Raw genomic sequence first — 12,451 nt, forward strand, 5'->3', positions numbered from 1 at the left:
CGAGCCATTGTGACATCACTGAGGAGGTTGGCTCTTATTGGTGGAATGAGGCATTATGACATCACAAACTCTGCTCTGCTTCCCAAAGGCTGAAAGTCTTCACACTACTACTACTATGAATGATTTCTATGGCGCTACCAGACGTACCCAGCGCTGTACAGACAGAAAGAAGACAATCCCTGCTCGAAAGAGCTTACAGTCTAAACAGACAAGACAAATAGGATGTTATGGATACAGTTAAGGGGAAGGGTTAATCTGCTGGCTGGGTTGGACAATCAAGCCATTGTGACATCACTGAGGAGGTTGGCTCTTATTGGTGGAATGAGGCATTATGACATCACAAGCTCAGCTCTGCTTCCCAAAGACAGAAACTCTTCACATTACTACCACTATGAATTATTTCTATAGCACTACCAGACGCATGCAGCTCTGCATAAAGTTACAAAGAAGACAGTTCCTGCTCAAAAGAGCTTACACTCTAAACAGGCAAGACAGACAAACAGGATGTCATGGATACAGTTAAGGGGAAGGGTTAATCTGCTGGCTGGGTTGGACAATCAAGCCATTGTGACATCACTGAGGAGGGTGGCTCTTATTGGTGGAATGAGGCATTATGACATCACACTTTCAGTTCTGCTTCTCAAAGACTGAAACTCTTCACACTACTACTACTATTAATTATTATTAATTATTTCTATAATGCTACCAGATATACACAGCGCTGTATAGAATCACAAAGAAAACAGTCCCTGCTCCAAAGAGCTTACAGTCTAAACATCCAAAACAGACAAACAGGATGTCATGGATGCAGTTAAGGGGAAGGGTTAATCTGCTGGCTGGGTTGGAGGGCAGAGGGGACTACAGGACAATCGAGCCATTGTGACATCACTGAGGAGGTTGGCTCTTATTGGTGGAATGAGGCATTATGACATCACAAACTCTGCTCTGCTTCCCAAAGGCTGAAAGTCTTCACACTACTACTACTATGAATGATTTCTATGGCGCTACCAGACGTACCCAGCGCTGTACAGACAGAAAGAAGACAATCCCTGCTCGAAAGAGCTTACAGTCTAAACAGACAAGACAAATAGGATGTTATGGATACAGTTAAGGGGAAGGGTTAATCTGCTGGCTGGGTTGGACAATCAAGCCATTGTGACATCACTGAGGAGGTTGGCTCTTATTGGTGGAATGAGGCATTATGACATCACAAGCTCAGCTCTGCTTCCCAAAGACAGAAACTCTTCACATTACTACCACTATGAATTATTTCTATAGCACTACCAGACGCATGCAGCTCTGCATAAAGTTACAAAGAAGACAGTTCCTGCTCAAAAGAGCTTACACTCTAAACAGGCAAGACAGACAAACAGGATGTCATGGATACAGTTAAGGGGAAGGGTTAATCTGCTGGCTGGGTTGGACAATCAAGCCATTGTGACATCACTGAGGAGGGTGGCTCTTATTGGTGGAATGAGGCATTATGACATCACACTTTCAGTTCTGCTTCTCAAAGACTGAAACTCTTCACACTACTACTACTATTAATTATTATTAATTATTTCTATAATGCTACCAGATATACACAGCGCTGTATAGAATCACAAAGAAAACAGTCCCTGCTCCAAAGAGCTTACAGTCTAAACATCCAAAACAGACAAACAGGATGTCATGGATGCAGTTAAGGGGAAGGGTTAATCTGCTGGCTGGGTTGGAGGGCAGAGGGGACTACAGGACAATCGAGCCATTGTGACATCACTGAGGAGGTTGGCTCTTATTGGTGGAATGAGGCATTATGACATCACAAACTCTGCTCTGCTTCCCAAAGGCTGAAAGTCTTCACACTACTACTACTATGAATGATTTCTATGGCGCTACCAGACGTACCCAGCGCTGTACAGACAGAAAGAAGACAATCCCTGCTCGAAAGAGCTTACAGTCTAAACAGACAAGACAAATAGGATGTTATGGATACAGTTAAGGGGAAGGGTTAATCTGCTGGCTGGGTTGGACAATCAAGCCATTGTGACATCACTGAGGAGGTTGGCTCTTATTGGTGGAATGAGGCATTATGACATCACAAGCTCAGCTCTGCTTCCCAAAGACAGAAACTCTTCACATTACTACCACTATGAATTATTTCTATAGCACTACCAGACGCATGCAGCTCTGCATAAAGTTACAAAGAAGACAGTTCCTGCTCAAAAGAGCTTACACTCTAAACAGGCAAGACAGACAAACAGGATGTCATGGATACAGTTAAGGGGAAGGGTTAATCTGCTGGCTGGGTTGGACAATCAAGCCATTGTGACATCACTGAGGAGGGTGGCTCTTATTGGTGGAATGAGGCATTATGACATCACACTTTCAGTTCTGCTTCTCAAAGACTGAAACTCTTCACACTACTACTACTATTAATTATTATTAATTATTTCTATAATGCTACCAGATATACACAGCGCTGTATAGAATCACAAAGAAAACAGTCCCTGCTCCAAAGAGCTTACAGTCTAAACATCCAAAACAGACAAACAGGATGTCATGGATGCAGTTAAGGGGAAGGGTTAATCTGCTGGCTGGGTTGGAGGGCAGAGGGGACTACAGGACAATCGAGCCATTGTGACATCACTGAGGAGGTTGGCTCTTATTGGTGGAATGAGGCATTATGACATCACAAACTCTGCTCTGCTTCCCAAAGGCTGAAAGTCTTCACACTACTACTACTATGAATGATTTCTATGGCGCTACCAGACGTACCCAGCGCTGTACAGACAGAAAGAAGACAATCCCTGCTCGAAAGAGCTTACAGTCTAAACAGACAAGACAAATAGGATGTTATGGATACAGTTAAGGGGAAGGGTTAATCTGCTGGCTGGGTTGGACAATCAAGCCATTGTGACATCACTGAGGAGGTTGGCTCTTATTGGTGGAATGAGGCATTATGACATCACAAGCTCAGCTCTGCTTCCCAAAGACAGAAACTCTTCACATTACTACCACTATGAATTATTTCTATAGCACTACCAGACGCATGCAGCTCTGCATAAAGTTACAAAGAAGACAGTTCCTGCTCAAAAGAGCTTACACTCTAAACAGGCAAGACAGACAAACAGGATGTCATGGATACAGTTAAGGGGAAGGGTTAATCTGCTGGCTGGGTTGGACAATCAAGCCATTGTGACATCACTGAGGAGGGTGGCTCTTATTGGTGGAATGAGGCATTATGACATCACACTTTCAGTTCTGCTTCTCAAAGACTGAAACTCTTCACACTACTACTACTATTAATTATTATTAATTATTTCTATAATGCTACCAGATATACACAGCGCTGTATAGAATCACAAAGAAAACAGTCCCTGCTCCAAAGAGCTTACAGTCTAAACATCCAAAACAGACAAACAGGATGTCATGGATGCAGTTAAGGGGAAGGGTTAATCTGCTGGCTGGGTTGGAGGGCAGAGGGGACTACAGGACAATCGAGCCATTGTGACATCACTGAGGAGGTTGGCTCTTATTGGTGGAATGAGGCATTATGACATCACAAACTCTGCTCTGCTTCCCAAAGGCTGAAAGTCTTCACACTACTACTACTATGAATGATTTCTATGGCGCTACCAGACGTACCCAGCGCTGTACAGACAGAAAGAAGACAATCCCTGCTCGAAAGAGCTTACAGTCTAAACAGACAAGACAAATAGGATGTTATGGATACAGTTAAGGGGAAGGGTTAATCTGCTGGCTGGGTTGGACAATCAAGCCATTGTGACATCACTGAGGAGGTTGGCTCTTATTGGTGGAATGAGGCATTATGACATCACAAGCTCAGCTCTGCTTCCCAAAGACAGAAACTCTTCACATTACTACCACTATGAATTATTTCTATAGCACTACCAGACGCATGCAGCTCTGCATAAAGTTACAAAGAAGACAGTTCCTGCTCAAAAGAGCTTACACTCTAAACAGGCAAGACAGACAAACAGGATGTCATGGATACAGTTAAGGGGAAGGGTTAATCTGCTGGCTGGGTTGGACAATCAAGCCATTGTGACATCACTGAGGAGGGTGGCTCTTATTGGTGGAATGAGGCATTATGACATCACACTTTCAGTTCTGCTTCTCAAAGACTGAAACTCTTCACACTACTACTACTATTAATTATTATTAATTATTTCTATAATGCTACCAGATATACACAGCGCTGTATAGAATCACAAAGAAAACAGTCCCTGCTCCAAAGAGCTTACAGTCTAAACATCCAAAACAGACAAACAGGATGTCATGGATGCAGTTAAGGGGAAGGGTTAATCTGCTGGCTGGGTTGGAGGGCAGAGGGGACTACAGGACAATCGAGCCATTGTGACATCACTGAGGAGGTTGGCTCTTATTGGTGGAATGAGGCATTATGACATCACAAACTCTGCTCTGCTTCCCAAAGGCTGAAAGTCTTCACACTACTACTACTATGAATGATTTCTATGGCGCTACCAGACGTACCCAGCGCTGTACAGACAGAAAGAAGACAATCCCTGCTCGAAAGAGCTTACAGTCTAAACAGACAAGACAAATAGGATGTTATGGATACAGTTAAGGGGAAGGGTTAATCTGCTGGCTGGGTTGGACAATCAAGCCATTGTGACATCACTGAGGAGGTTGGCTCTTATTGGTGGAATGAGGCATTATGACATCACAAGCTCAGCTCTGCTTCCCAAAGACAGAAACTCTTCACATTACTACCACTATGAATTATTTCTATAGCACTACCAGACGCATGCAGCTCTGCATAAAGTTACAAAGAAGACAGTTCCTGCTCAAAAGAGCTTACACTCTAAACAGGCAAGACAGACAAACAGGATGTCATGGATACAGTTAAGGGGAAGGGTTAATCTGCTGGCTGGGTTGGACAATCAAGCCATTGTGACATCACTGAGGAGGGTGGCTCTTATTGGTGGAATGAGGCATTATGACATCACACTTTCAGTTCTGCTTCTCAAAGACTGAAACTCTTCACACTACTACTACTATTAATTATTATTAATTATTTCTATAATGCTACCAGATATACACAGCGCTGTATAGAATCACAAAGAAAACAGTCCCTGCTCCAAAGAGCTTACAGTCTAAACATCCAAAACAGACAAACAGGATGTCATGGATGCAGTTAAGGGGAAGGGTTAATCTGCTGGCTGGGTTGGAGGGCAGAGGGGACTACAGGACAATCGAGCCATTGTGACATCACTGAGGAGGTTGGCTCTTATTGGTGGAATGAGGCATTATGACATCACAAACTCTGCTCTGCTTCCCAAAGGCTGAAAGTCTTCACACTACTACTACTATGAATGATTTCTATGGCGCTACCAGACGTACCCAGCGCTGTACAGACAGAAAGAAGACAATCCCTGCTCGAAAGAGCTTACAGTCTAAACAGACAAGACAAATAGGATGTTATGGATACAGTTAAGGGGAAGGGTTAATCTGCTGGCTGGGTTGGACAATCAAGCCATTGTGACATCACTGAGGAGGTTGGCTCTTATTGGTGGAATGAGGCATTATGACATCACAAGCTCAGCTCTGCTTCCCAAAGACAGAAACTCTTCACATTACTACCACTATGAATTATTTCTATAGCACTACCAGACGCATGCAGCTCTGCATAAAGTTACAAAGAAGACAGTTCCTGCTCAAAAGAGCTTACACTCTAAACAGGCAAGACAGACAAACAGGATGTCATGGATACAGTTAAGGGGAAGGGTTAATCTGCTGGCTGGGTTGGACAATCAAGCCATTGTGACATCACTGAGGAGGGTGGCTCTTATTGGTGGAATGAGGCATTATGACATCACACTTTCAGTTCTGCTTCTCAAAGACTGAAACTCTTCACACTACTACTACTATTAATTATTATTAATTATTTCTATAATGCTACCAGATATACACAGCGCTGTATAGAATCACAAAGAAAACAGTCCCTGCTCCAAAGAGCTTACAGTCTAAACATCCAAAACAGACAAACAGGATGTCATGGATGCAGTTAAGGGGAAGGGTTAATCTGCTGGCTGGGTTGGAGGGCAGAGGGGACTACAGGACAATCGAGCCATTGTGACATCACTGAGGAGGTTGGCTCTTATTGGTGGAATGAGGCATTATGACATCACAAACTCTGCTCTGCTTCCCAAAGGCTGAAAGTCTTCACACTACTACTACTATGAATGATTTCTATGGCGCTACCAGACGTACCCAGCGCTGTACAGACAGAAAGAAGACAATCCCTGCTCGAAAGAGCTTACAGTCTAAACAGACAAGACAAATAGGATGTTATGGATACAGTTAAGGGGAAGGGTTAATCTGCTGGCTGGGTTGGACAATCAAGCCATTGTGACATCACTGAGGAGGTTGGCTCTTATTGGTGGAATGAGGCATTATGACATCACAAGCTCAGCTCTGCTTCCCAAAGACAGAAACTCTTCACATTACTACCACTATGAATTATTTCTATAGCACTACCAGACGCATGCAGCTCTGCATAAAGTTACAAAGAAGACAGTTCCTGCTCAAAAGAGCTTACACTCTAAACAGGCAAGACAGACAAACAGGATGTCATGGATACAGTTAAGGGGAAGGGTTAATCTGCTGGCTGGGTTGGACAATCAAGCCATTGTGACATCACTGAGGAGGGTGGCTCTTATTGGTGGAATGAGGCATTATGACATCACACTTTCAGTTCTGCTTCTCAAAGACTGAAACTCTTCACACTACTACTACTATTAATTATTATTAATTATTTCTATAATGCTACCAGATATACACAGCGCTGTATAGAATCACAAAGAAAACAGTCCCTGCTCCAAAGAGCTTACAGTCTAAACATCCAAAACAGACAAACAGGATGTCATGGATGCAGTTAAGGGGAAGGGTTAATCTGCTGGCTGGGTTGGAGGGCAGAGGGGACTACAGGACAATCGAGCCATTGTGACATCACTGAGGAGGTTGGCTCTTATTGGTGGAATGAGGCATTATGACATCACAAACTCTGCTCTGCTTCCCAAAGGCTGAAAGTCTTCACACTACTACTACTATGAATGATTTCTATGGCGCTACCAGACGTACCCAGCGCTGTACAGACAGAAAGAAGACAATCCCTGCTCGAAAGAGCTTACAGTCTAAACAGACAAGACAAATAGGATGTTATGGATACAGTTAAGGGGAAGGGTTAATCTGCTGGCTGGGTTGGACAATCAAGCCATTGTGACATCACTGAGGAGGTTGGCTCTTATTGGTGGAATGAGGCATTATGACATCACAAGCTCAGCTCTGCTTCCCAAAGACAGAAACTCTTCACATTACTACCACTATGAATTATTTCTATAGCACTACCAGACGCATGCAGCTCTGCATAAAGTTACAAAGAAGACAGTTCCTGCTCAAAAGAGCTTACACTCTAAACAGGCAAGACAGACAAACAGGATGTCATGGATACAGTTAAGGGGAAGGGTTAATCTGCTGGCTGGGTTGGACAATCAAGCCATTGTGACATCACTGAGGAGGGTGGCTCTTATTGGTGGAATGAGGCATTATGACATCACACTTTCAGTTCTGCTTCTCAAAGACTGAAACTCTTCACACTACTACTACTATTAATTATTATTAATTATTTCTATAATGCTACCAGATATACACAGCGCTGTATAGAATCACAAAGAAAACAGTCCCTGCTCCAAAGAGCTTACAGTCTAAACATCCAAAACAGACAAACAGGATGTCATGGATGCAGTTAAGGGGAAGGGTTAATCTGCTGGCTGGGTTGGAGGGCAGAGGGGACTACAGGACAATCGAGCCATTGTGACATCACTGAGGAGGTTGGCTCTTATTGGTGGAATGAGGCATTATGACATCACAAACTCTGCTCTGCTTCCCAAAGGCTGAAAGTCTTCACACTACTACTACTATGAATGATTTCTATGGCGCTACCAGACGTACCCAGCGCTGTACAGACAGAAAGAAGACAATCCCTGCTCGAAAGAGCTTACAGTCTAAACAGACAAGACAAATAGGATGTTATGGATACAGTTAAGGGGAAGGGTTAATCTGCTGGCTGGGTTGGACAATCAAGCCATTGTGACATCACTGAGGAGGTTGGCTCTTATTGGTGGAATGAGGCATTATGACATCACAAGCTCAGCTCTGCTTCCCAAAGACAGAAACTCTTCACATTACTACCACTATGAATTATTTCTATAGCACTACCAGACGCATGCAGCTCTGCATAAAGTTACAAAGAAGACAGTTCCTGCTCAAAAGAGCTTACACTCTAAACAGGCAAGACAGACAAACAGGATGTCATGGATACAGTTAAGGGGAAGGGTTAATCTGCTGGCTGGGTTGGACAATCAAGCCATTGTGACATCACTGAGGAGGGTGGCTCTTATTGGTGGAATGAGGCATTATGACATCACACTTTCAGTTCTGCTTCTCAAAGACTGAAACTCTTCACACTACTACTACTATTAATTATTATTAATTATTTCTATAATGCTACCAGATATACACAGCGCTGTATAGAATCACAAAGAAAACAGTCCCTGCTCCAAAGAGCTTACAGTCTAAACATCCAAAACAGACAAACAGGATGTCATGGATGCAGTTAAGGGGAAGGGTTAATCTGCTGGCTGGGTTGGAGGGCAGAGGGGACTACAGGACAATCGAGCCATTGTGACATCACTGAGGAGGTTGGCTCTTATTGGTGGAATGAGGCATTATGACATCACAAACTCTGCTCTGCTTCCCAAAGGCTGAAAGTCTTCACACTACTACTACTATGAATGATTTCTATGGCGCTACCAGACGTACCCAGCGCTGTACAGACAGAAAGAAGACAATCCCTGCTCGAAAGAGCTTACAGTCTAAACAGACAAGACAAATAGGATGTTATGGATACAGTTAAGGGGAAGGGTTAATCTGCTGGCTGGGTTGGACAATCAAGCCATTGTGACATCACTGAGGAGGTTGGCTCTTATTGGTGGAATGAGGCATTATGACATCACAAGCTCAGCTCTGCTTCCCAAAGACAGAAACTCTTCACATTACTACCACTATGAATTATTTCTATAGCACTACCAGACGCATGCAGCTCTGCATAAAGTTACAAAGAAGACAGTTCCTGCTCAAAAGAGCTTACACTCTAAACAGGCAAGACAGACAAACAGGATGTCATGGATACAGTTAAGGGGAAGGGTTAATCTGCTGGCTGGGTTGGACAATCAAGCCATTGTGACATCACTGAGGAGGGTGGCTCTTATTGGTGGAATGAGGCATTATGACATCACACTTTCAGTTCTGCTTCTCAAAGACTGAAACTCTTCACACTACTACTACTATTAATTATTATTAATTATTTCTATAATGCTACCAGATATACACAGCGCTGTATAGAATCACAAAGAAAACAGTCCCTGCTCCAAAGAGCTTACAGTCTAAACATCCAAAACAGACAAACAGGATGTCATGGATGCAGTTAAGGGGAAGGGTTAATCTGCTGGCTGGGTTGGAGGGCAGAGGGGACTACAGGACAATCGAGCCATTGTGACATCACTGAGGAGGTTGGCTCTTATTGGTGGAATGAGGCATTATGACATCACAAACTCTGCTCTGCTTCCCAAAGGCTGAAAGTCTTCACACTACTACTACTATGAATGATTTCTATGGCGCTACCAGACGTACCCAGCGCTGTACAGACAGAAAGAAGACAATCCCTGCTCGAAAGAGCTTACAGTCTAAACAGACAAGACAAATAGGATGTTATGGATACAGTTAAGGGGAAGGGTTAATCTGCTGGCTGGGTTGGACAATCAAGCCATTGTGACATCACTGAGGAGGTTGGCTCTTATTGGTGGAATGAGGCATTATGACATCACAAGCTCAGCTCTGCTTCCCAAAGACAGAAACTCTTCACATTACTACCACTATGAATTATTTCTATAGCACTACCAGACGCATGCAGCTCTGCATAAAGTTACAAAGAAGACAGTTCCTGCTCAAAAGAGCTTACACTCTAAACAGGCAAGACAGACAAACAGGATGTCATGGATACAGTTAAGGGGAAGGGTTAATCTGCTGGCTGGGTTGGACAATCAAGCCATTGTGACATCACTGAGGAGGGTGGCTCTTATTGGTGGAATGAGGCATTATGACATCACACTTTCAGTTCTGCTTCTCAAAGACTGAAACTCTTCACACTACTACTACTATTAATTATTATTAATTATTTCTATAATGCTACCAGATATACACAGCGCTGTATAGAATCACAAAGAAAACAGTCCCTGCTCCAAAGAGCTTACAGTCTAAACATCCAAAACAGACAAACAGGATGTCATGGATGCAGTTAAGGGGAAGGGTTAATCTGCTGGCTGGGTTGGAGGGCAGAGGGGACTACAGGACAATCGAGCCATTGTGACATCACTGAGGAGGTTGGCTCTTATTGGTGGAATGAGGCATTATGACATCACAAACTCTGCTCTGCTTCCCAAAGGCTGAAAGTCTTCACACTACTACTACTATGAATGATTTCTATGGCGCTACCAGACGTACCCAGCGCTGTACAGACAGAAAGAAGACAATCCCTGCTCGAAAGAGCTTACAGTCTAAACAGACAAGACAAATAGGATGTTATGGATACAGTTAAGGGGAAGGGTTAATCTGCTGGCTGGGTTGGACAATCAAGCCATTGTGACATCACTGAGGAGGTTGGCTCTTATTGGTGGAATGAGGCATTATGACATCACAAGCTCAGCTCTGCTTCCCAAAGACAGAAACTCTTCACATTACTACCACTATGAATTATTTCTATAGCACTACCAGACGCATGCAGCTCTGCATAAAGTTACAAAGAAGACAGTTCCTGCTCAAAAGAGCTTACACTCTAAACAGGCAAGACAGACAAACAGGATGTCATGGATACAGTTAAGGGGAAGGGTTAATCTGCTGGCTGGGTTGGACAATCAAGCCATTGTGACATCACTGAGGAGGGTGGCTCTTATTGGTGGAATGAGGCATTATGACATCACACTTTCAGTTCTGCTTCTCAAAGACTGAAACTCTTCACACTACTACTACTATTAATTATTATTAATTATTTCTATAATGCTACCAGATATACACAGCGCTGTATAGAATCACAAAGAAAACAGTCCCTGCTCCAAAGAGCTTACAGTCTAAACATCCAAAACAGACAAACAGGATGTCATGGATGCAGTTAAGGGGAAGGGTTAATCTGCTGGCTGGGTTGGAGGGCAGAGGGGACTACAGGACAATCGAGCCATTGTGACATCACTGAGGAGGTTGGCTCTTATTGGTGGAATGAGGCATTATGACATCACAAACTCTGCTCTGCTTCCCAAAGGCTGAAAGTCTTCACACTACTACTACTATGAATGATTTCTATGGCGCTACCAGACGTACCCAGCGCTGTACAGACAGAAAGAAGACAATCCCTGCTCGAAAGAGCTTACAGTCTAAACAGACAAGACAAATAGGATGTTATGGATACAGTTAAGGGGAAGAGTTAATCTGCTGGCTGGGTTGGACAATCAAGCCATTGTGACATCACTGAGGAGGTTGGCTCTTATTGGTGGAATGAGGCATTATGACATCACAAGCTCAGCTCTGCTTCCCAAAGACAGAAACTCTTCACATTACTACCACTATGAATTATTTCTATAGCACTACCAGACGCATGCAGCTCTGCATAAAGTTACAAAGAAGACAGTTCCTGCTCAAAAGAGCTTACACTCTAAACAGGCAAGACAGACAAACAGGATGTCATGGATACAGTTAAGGGGAAGGGTTAATCTGCTGGCTGGGTTGGACAATCAAGCCATTGTGACATCACTGAGGAGGGTGGCTCTTATTGGTGGAATGAGGCATTATGACATCACACTTTCAGTTCTGCTTCTCAAAGACTGAAACTCTTCACACTACTACTACTATTAATTATTATTAATTATTTCTATAATGCTACCAGATATACACAGCGCTGTATAGAATCACAAAGAAAACAGTCCCTGCTCCAAAGAGCTTACAGTCTAAACATCCAAAACAGACAAACAGGATGTCATGGATGCAGTTAAGGGGAAGGGTTAATCTGCTGGCTGGGTTGGAGGGCAGAGGGGACTACAGGACAATCGAGCCATTGTGACATCACTGAGGAGGTTGGCTCTTATTGGTGGAATGAGGCATTATGACATCACAAACTCTGCTCTGCTTCCCAAAGGCTGAAAGTCTTCACACTACTACTACTATGAATGATTTCTATGGCGCTACCAGACGTACCCAGCGCTGTACAGACAGAAAGAAGACAATCCCTGCTCGAAAGAGCTTACAGTCTAAACAGACAAGACAAATAGGATGTTATGGATACAGTTAAGGGGAAGGGTTAATCTGCTGGCTGGGTTGG

The sequence above is a fragment of the Geotrypetes seraphini genome, chromosome 4 (assembly GCF_902459505.1).
Source record: "Geotrypetes seraphini chromosome 4, aGeoSer1.1, whole genome shotgun sequence".
In the NCBI taxonomy this organism is placed as follows: domain Eukaryota; kingdom Metazoa; phylum Chordata; class Amphibia; order Gymnophiona; family Dermophiidae; genus Geotrypetes; species Geotrypetes seraphini.